The following is an 8,944-nucleotide window of genomic DNA, read 5'->3' as shown; positions in this document are numbered from 1 at the left end:
AGAGAATCCCTACAGTGTGGAAACAGGACCTTCGGCCCAACAAGTCTACACAAACCCTCACAGCATCCCACCCAGACCCATCCCACATAACCCACCTCATCTACACATCCCTGAACAATATGGGCGATTTAGCATGGCCAATTCTCCTAGCCTGCACATCTTTGGACTGTGGGAGGAAACCAGAGCAAATCCATGTAGACACAGGGAGAACACGCAAACTCCACACAGACAGTTGCCCGTGGGTGGGATTGAATCTGAGTCCCTGGCACTGTGAAGCAGCAGTGCTAACCACTGAGCCACCGTGCCACCCTAAGATGTCCCTAACCCTGACACAGGGCACGCATCATTGCCACTGGATCCTGGTTCTACAGAGAACAATATCTATCTTCTAATTATACTGTCCCTTACATCACTACATGCCTATTTCTTCCCCCATGCTTGAACAGTGTTGTGGTCAGTTTGCTCATGCTCCCTGCAGCCCACAATCTTGCACTTACTACAGATGTGTTAGCTCTGGATCACCTTGGTATCCTGCAGCTTGTAAGTGCCTTATAACTGTTGGACAATTACAAGGGCTGAGGTTCCTCAATTGTGAGTTCCTGGGACCTCATATGTGCCTCACCTGCATTCACACCCTCCTGTCGCTGATCACAGACCTAATTTGCGTTACTTAGACTGAGCAAAGTGTCCAAGTAACTTTCTTCCTCTCTGATGTGGCACAATGTTTGCAGCTCATTCTCCAACTCCTTGACTCAGATCCACACACAGTTTCTTGAGGTGCATTTACTACTGCATCACCTTGGTGTCCTGCAGCTTCCATATTCTACAGCACAATAAGTCATCCATCCTGTCATCACGATTTGTATTTGATGTAAGTTATAAAGCTAATCTTGATAATTAATAATAATTAATTTAAATTCTCTGCTCTTTACCCTTTACTATAATTTTTTTTATTTAAAGTATTTCCAGAATCAATCTTATACTTAACCAGCTTTTTCTTTAGAGGAGCGAAGAAAAACACTAGAGATCTGCATATAAACTGTAAAGACCTCACTGTAACTTTAAAAATTTGAAATATTCACCAAATCTGCTCACCAATTAGCTGCTTTCCCTGCTCTCACATCATGTTCTGGCTCGTGACATTACTCCATCACTGGTTTCACTGCAGGCTGTCCTTTTGATCAATGCCTTTTATCCTCTTCCACTCCCCTCCCACTCTGGCAAGGTTACCTCTTGCAGCAAATGTTGTTTAAAGCCCATCTGTCCCTCTCTTCTCTGAATTCCCAGTTTCATTCATGCAGCCTTTGGCTCACTCCAACAAAGTCTCCAATCAGATCGACGTGGTCCGGGCTGACTGCACGGTGCACAAAATCCCTTTCAGATATGGATCTGCTCAGTCACTTCTTAGCTACTGTAATCAGCACCTGATTTAGTCAAAGGATTTCAGGCACTTGAATGCTAATTGCCACTATCACCAAATGGCTCATTTTAATGTGGGTATTCTAACATAAAGGCTAGTGTCTGAATTTGACTTGGGCTGTCAAACTGAACTTGGAAAAGACTTACTCCTTGAATTCCCATTTTGAATCAAATTCCCTGTTTCACTCGCTCAGCCTTTGTCTCACTCCAACTAACTCACTCCACACACATTGATGCTGTTCCTTACTTTATTTGCAGGGAAGAGTTGCGAAATAAGATTTATTTTACACCATTTGGAGTATAAAGTTAGGACTGATTTGTCCTAAAAAATCACATGCCACATTCATAGCCCCCCTTCTCCACTTCCACCTCTTGCATCGGTCCACCACTTACCAACCAATACCTACAACCCACCTCTGCCTCAGCTCCCTTCCACCATCTCCCATGAAAGACTCCCATGCTTGTATATTAAGAGCCAGACAAAATAACTTGGCTGAGAAACATAGAAAACAGAAGTAGGACTAGGCCATTCAGCTCTTTAAGCTGAATCTGCCATTCGATCTGATTAAGGCTGATCATCCTCCAGTACTCAGTACCTTGTTCCCACTTTCATTGCATACCCTTCAATCTCTTTATCCCTCGGAACTATATCTCACTCCTTCTGTAAAACATTCAATGTTTTGGCCTCAACTGTTTTCTGTGGCAGAAAATTCCGCAGGTTCATCACTTTCTGGGTAAAAAAAATTCTCCTGATCTCAGTCCTAAATGGCATTCCCCATTTCCTGAGACTCCGATTCCTGGTTCCGGACTCCCCAGTCATTGGGAACATCCTTCCTGTTTCCCCTATTTAGTCCAGTTAGATTCTTACAGGTTTCTGTAATATTCCTGTCTCATTCTTCTCAACGCCAATGTACAGAGTCCTCACCAATTCAGTCTCTTCAAACTTCAGTCCTGCCATCTCAGGAAGGAGTCCAATAAATCCTCCCAATTTTCCCGAAAACCCAAGAGTAATAATGGTTGGGAGGACACAGAAATGAAATCATAACAGGAGCACTGTGGTTCAATCCCAGATACAATTTCTAGACCCCGAAGTAACATAATTGATATGTGGGTCAGGTTGAAAATTGGGACTGTTATCTTCCTGGGGCCCTGACATGTCTCCTCAATGAAAATAACCACAAGATGGCGACAGAGCATTGCAAGCCTTTTGGTATGCTGAGCTCCTGTTCTAAACTTCCATCACGGTTTTAACCAGAATGCTGAGAGTGTGGCATAATGATGAAGTCATGAAATCATTTTTAATATTTCTTCACTGATCAAGTACCAATATCATGGTTACAAGCACATTCAGTTCAGTTTAGCTTTGACAATGTATAAGTGATAAATGAAAAGAAATTGAAATTATGAGAGGTTCAAAGAATTGGGATCCAAGTAAGATTTTTTTTATGAAATGCACAAAATTTAAGCTCAAGGCATCAGAGTTACAATGAAAAGACAACAAAAGGAAGATTGAAACTGCTTTTTGCCAGCAACAGGGTTGTGTTTTATTAGAAATACCCAGTGCTGTGGGCAGACGGATCTAAGATCTATTGAAAATTGGTGACCTGTTATTGTGAACACTTGCTGTGTTATATGAACATTTTGCAATGTCACTGTGAACATCTTGCTATGTTACCATCAACTATCATAATGTTACTGTGAATTCTTGTTTTGTTGCTTTGAACTTCTGCTATATTAGTGTGAATACATGCTTTTCAAAATGACTTGCTGATGCCGCTGAGCCTGCTGAGTATTTCCAGCACTCTGTTTTTATTTCTGGATCAAGATTTCATAAAAACTGCATTTTCCATCCACAAAAATGTCAACTGGTTGGCAGAGATGGATAAAGAGGCAAACAGAGAGGAAGGTAGAGAGAATAAATGATGCAATGATAGCAAAGTGGGAAAAAAACGGAATGAAGAATTTGGAATTCTTGTATTTGGTGGTTACAATTTGAACACTAAATGAAGCTGTCTCAATACATTCTCCACAAGACCTCAGTGCTGTTGATATTATATCACATTTTCATCAAACAGATTTGCGCCCTAGAACAAACCTTTCAGACCCTGATTGAGGGAAATGACTGCTCCATAAACTATTTTTTGCATCATTTCCTGTGAAGAACATTCTAATGCATCTCTGAGGTTTATCTCTTATGTTCACTGTATCTTTAATTCTTTCATTCCCAGCTGCCCAAAAACCAACAGATTTATTCGGATCAGCTTGATGTTCATCCCATTTCACCATTTATCTATGTCCCAAACCAGCCAAGCTTTCACCTGTTGTGAAGCATTTTCGTTGGACAACTTTCCAGCTATTTCTGGTTCTTCCATCTCCAAGCTGTTCTGCAGTCCTTGAGTTTATTTTTCATCATTAGCCTCATTTGGAATTCCACCTCCACCTCCTCAACTGTTTATTACACATCACGCTTTGACCAAATTGGGCCTGTATGTGTTGACACCCTGCTCAGCAGGCAGTGTGGCCTGAATCTACATAATTCCAGCAAAATAAAGCCTACAGAGCATTGAGCTCATGGCCATGATTAAAATGATAACAAACCATCCTGACTTGTTCACCATTTTACATCTGAAAATGCCTACATCTCTACCTCTGATATCCCCCATCGTTATAGACCTAATTTCTTTTTGATCATCAGTGCATTTAAAACAGATTTAAATTTTTTACTTTAGTCTCAAATTTCATTGTACCCTTGCTCCTTTCCATCTTTACTTCAACTATACAGATAATCTCCAGCAGGATCTTCAATCTAAATCATTCATTCATTCAAATGATCTTTTGTGAATTCAGTTCTTAGCTTCTTAGGAATTTTCTTAATAAAAGCTCTCTTTGATGATCACTTCTTTGATCCAGGTTTCGGTTACCTCTCCTAATAAATCTTTCTTTGACTTGGCATCCAATTTCCCTTTATTTTGATACTTAATACAGAAAGTCTCTCAACATCAAATATGGTAAATAAATGCAAGTTGTTGGTTTTTATATATTCACTTTGTGGGATGTGGGAGTCGCTGCTGGGCCACCATTTCTTGCCTGTCCCTAGTTGCCTTTGAGAAGGTGGTGGTGAGCTGCCTTCTTGAACTGCTGCAGTCCATCTGCTGTGGGTTGGCCCACAATGCCCTTAAGGAGGGAATTCCAGGATTTTGACCCAGCAACAATGAAGGAATGGCAACATATTTCCAAGTCAGGATGGTGAGTGGCTTGGAGGGGAAATTGAAGGTGGTGCTGTTTCCATGTATCTGCTGCCCTTGAGCTTTTAGATGGAAGTGGTCGTGGGTTTGGAAGCTGCTGCCTGAGGATATTTGGAGAATTTCTGCAGTGCATCTTGTAGATAGTACACACTGCTGCTACTAAGGGTCAGTGGTGAAGTGAGTGGATGCTTGTGGATGCAGTGCCAATCAAGCGGCTGCTTTGTCCTGGATGGTGTCAAGCTTCTTGAGTGTTGTTGGGGCTGCATTCATCCAGGCAAGTGGGGAGTATTCCATCACACTCCTGACTTGTGCCTTGTAGATAGTGGACAGGCTTTTGGGAGTCAGGGGCTAAGTTATTCACTGCAGTATTCCTAGCCTCTGACCTGCTCTTGTAGTCACTGCATTTATGTGATGAGTCCAGTTGAGTTTCTGATGAATGATAACTCCCAGGATATTGATAGTGGGGGATTCAGTGATGGTAATGCCATTGAATGTCAAGGGGCGGTGGTTAGATTGTCTCTTATTGGTGATGGTCATAGCCTGGCATGGAGGTTATTTGCCACTTGTTAGCCCAAGCCTGAATATTGTCCAGATATTGTTGCATTTAGACACAGACTGCTTCAGTGTCTGAGGAGCCACAAATGGTGCTGAACATTGTGCAATCATTGGCGAACATCCCCACTTCTGACCTTATGATGGAGGGAAGGTCATTGATGAAGCAGCTGAAGATGGTTGGGCCTAGGACACTATCCTGAGGAACTGCTGCAGAGATGTCCTGGAGCTGAGATTATTCACCTCCAACAACCACGACCATCTTCCTATGTGTCAGGTATGACTCCAACCTCCGGAGAGTTTGCCCCCTGGTACCCATTGAATCCAGTTTTGCTAGGGCTCCTTGATGCCACACTTGATTGAATGCAGCTTTGATACCAAGGGCTGTCACTCTCACCTCACCTCTGGAATTCAGCTCTTTTGTCCATGTTTGAGCCAAGGCTGTAATGAGGTCAGGAGCTGAGTGGCCCTGGCGGAACTCAAACTGGGTGTCACTGAGCAGGTTATTGCTGCACAGATGCTGCTTGATAGCACTGTTGATGACACCTTCCATCACTTTACTGATGATCGACAGTAGGCTGATGGGGCAGTAATTGGCTGGGTTGAATTTGTCCTGCTTTTTGTGTACAGGACATAACTGGGCAATTTTCCACATTGTAGGGTAGATGCTAGTGTTGTAACTGTACTGGAACAGCTTGGCTAGGGGAGCAGCAAGTTCTGGAGCACAAGTCTTCAGTACTATTGCCGGAACATTGTCAGGGCCTGTAGCATTTGCAATATCCAGTGTCTCCAACCATTTCTTGATATCACGTGGCATGAATCAAATTGGCTGAAGACTGGTATCTGTAATGCTGGGGACCACTGGAGGAGACCGAGATGGATCATCCACTCGGCACTTCTGGCTGAAGATTGCTGCGAAAGCTTCAGCGTTCTCTTTTGCACTAATGTGCTGGACTATTCCATTATTGAAGATTGGGCTATTTATGGAGCCTTCTCCTCCAGTGAGCTGTTTCATCATCCACCACCATTCACGACTGGATGTGGCAGGATTGCAGAGCTTAGAGCTGATCCATCAATTGTGGAATCGCTTAGCTCTGTCTATCACTTGGTCTTATGCTGTTTGGTATGCAAGTAGTCCTGTTTGGTGGCTTCACCACCTTCAGGTTGCCTGGTGCTGCCCCTGGCATGCCCTCCTGCACTCTCCACTGAACCCAGGGTTGATCCCCTGGCTCGATGGTAACGGTTGAGTGAGGGATATGCCGAGCCATGAGGTTACAGATTGTGCTGGAGTACAATTCTGTTGCTGTTGATAGCCCACAGCGTCTCATGGATGCCCAGTGTTGAGTTGTTAGATCTGTTCGAAGTCTGTCCCATTTAGCACAGTGATAATGCCAAACAGCATGATGGAAGTTATTTTCAATGTGAAGGTGGGACTTTGTCTCCACAAGGTCTGTTTGATGGTCTCTCTTACCGATACTGTCATGGACAGATGCAACTGCAGCTGGCAGATTAGTGAGGATGAGATCAATTATATTTTTCCCTCTTGGCGGTTCCCTCACCACCTGCCGCAGACCCAGTCTAGCAGCTATATCCTTTAGGACCCGAACGGCTTGATCTGTAGTACTGCTGCTGAGCCACTCTTGGTAGTGGACATTGAAATCCCCCACCCAGAGTACATTTTGTGCCCTCGCCACCCTAAGTGCTTCCTCTAGGTGTTGTTCAAGATGGAGGAGTACTGATTGGTCAGGTGAGGGAGGACAGTATTTGGTAATCAGCAGGAGCTTTCGTTGTCCATGTTTAACCTGAAGCCACGAGACTTCATAGGGTCTGGAGTCAATGAAGAGAACTCCCAGCGCAGCTCCCTCCCAACTGTATACCACTGTGCCACCACCTCTGCTGGGTCAGTCCTGCTGGTGGGACAGGACATATCCAGTGATGGTGATGATGGTGTCTGGGACATGGTCTGGGAGGTATGATTCTGTGAGTAGGACTATGTCAGGCTGGGACAGCTCTCCCAGTTTTCCCACTAGACCCGAGATGTTAATGAGGAGGACTTTGCAGGGTTGACAGGGCTGTTACTGCTGTTCTCTTTTCCAGTGACTAGGTCGATACCACTTGATCCATCTGGTTTCATTTCTTAGAGACTTGGTAGCAGTTGGTAAAACTGAATGACTTGCCAGGCCATTTCAGTGAGCAACTGGGAGTCGACCACATTGCTGTGGGTCTGGAGTCACATGTAGAATGGCAGATTTCCTTCCCTGAAGGGCATCAGTGAACCAGATGGGTTTTTCCAACAACCAAAAATGATTTCACAGCCATCAGTAGATCCTTAATTCCAGATTTTTGTAAAATTGAATTCGAATTCCACCATCTGCCATGGTGGGTATTTGAATTTGGGTCCCCAGAACATTATCTGGGTCTCTAGATTAATCGGCAATTGCCTTTCCCTGTCTGTTATCTGTGTCTATATATATTTATATATGTTGTGTGAATTGTGTTGTGAATGATTTCACATGAACACACAGAACATCACAAAATTTTCTCCAGCAAACATCCTGTTATCAGAATTGTCTTTGAATCTGCTGATCCACTCATTGCTCACAAAAGGCTTACGCTTATGATGCTTGGTGAAGTTCCCTGTCATCTTCTTTGGCAGAATAAAAGCTTAGCTTGTTTCAACCTGTTCACAAATTTCCCAACTCGCCGTAACTCACTGACTGGTTCCTGCAACATTGAAAGGAGACTGTTAACAGGTCCAGCTTCTGTCCATTTAGTCAGCATGATTGGAGCTGGACCTGGACCTGCAAAATAAGAACTGGAAGATTTTAAACAAATAAAACAAAGTTCAAGAAAATGAAAATCATAATTATTACTGAATAAAGAATATGCATTTATGATGAGAGGTCATAATTTGAGATATAAACTCTATTTCTCTCCTCACGTATGCTGCCAGACCTGCTGTTTTCTGTCTTTTATTTTCTGTCCTCTTTCCTAATTTCCAGCATTCAGTGTTCTACTTTGGTCACACACAGACATTTTTGAAGGAAGTGTTGAGATTCAGAAATATGTGCATCCAGGATTTACTCAGTCTTCAAATCTGGGTGCTAGACTGAAGCTCAGAATATTCTGACCAAAAAGGAGACTAACTGAACTGTAACCTGCTTGTTCTTCTTTAAAATATATGAACTCTGGTTAACTAGGTGGATGCTCTCATATTGTATTCAACATATTGTATTAGCAGGTCATCTAATTATAATGTATAAGATAATTAACGGACTTAGGAGGGTAAGTAGAGAGAAATTATTTACTCTGGTAAGGCAAATCCGGAACAAATGGATATAAAATTAGAACTTAATCATTGAGAGGTGATGTCAGGAAGCAATTCTTCACACAAAGGGTCTTAAAATAATTGAGACTGAAGGTTTGTTGAAAACTTGAAAATGATTTTTATGAAGGCCTTTAGAGTCAAGGTGAACAGTGTCACTGACTCTGACACAGCCAGCAATGCCCATGAAAGAATTTTTAAAAAAGTTAAGATACATATCAGCCATGATTAAATTGAACGATGGGACATGTTTGAGGGGATGAGTAGCTTTCTCTGGTTCTGACATTCTTGCATCTGCAGGAGTCCAATGGAAACACAGGACCTTTTTGTAGAATCTTTACTCCCAAATATGTGAAGGATCCATGTCAAGAACATTAGAATCTGCAGGGGAATTATGTAGACA

Source organism: Rhincodon typus, chromosome 40, assembly GCF_021869965.1.
Source record: "Rhincodon typus isolate 14 chromosome 40, sRhiTyp1.1, whole genome shotgun sequence".
Classification (NCBI taxonomy): Eukaryota; Metazoa; Chordata; class Chondrichthyes; order Orectolobiformes; family Rhincodontidae; genus Rhincodon; species Rhincodon typus.
The sequence above is the reverse complement of the archived record's forward strand: the minus strand, read 5'-3'. Positions refer to the sequence as shown.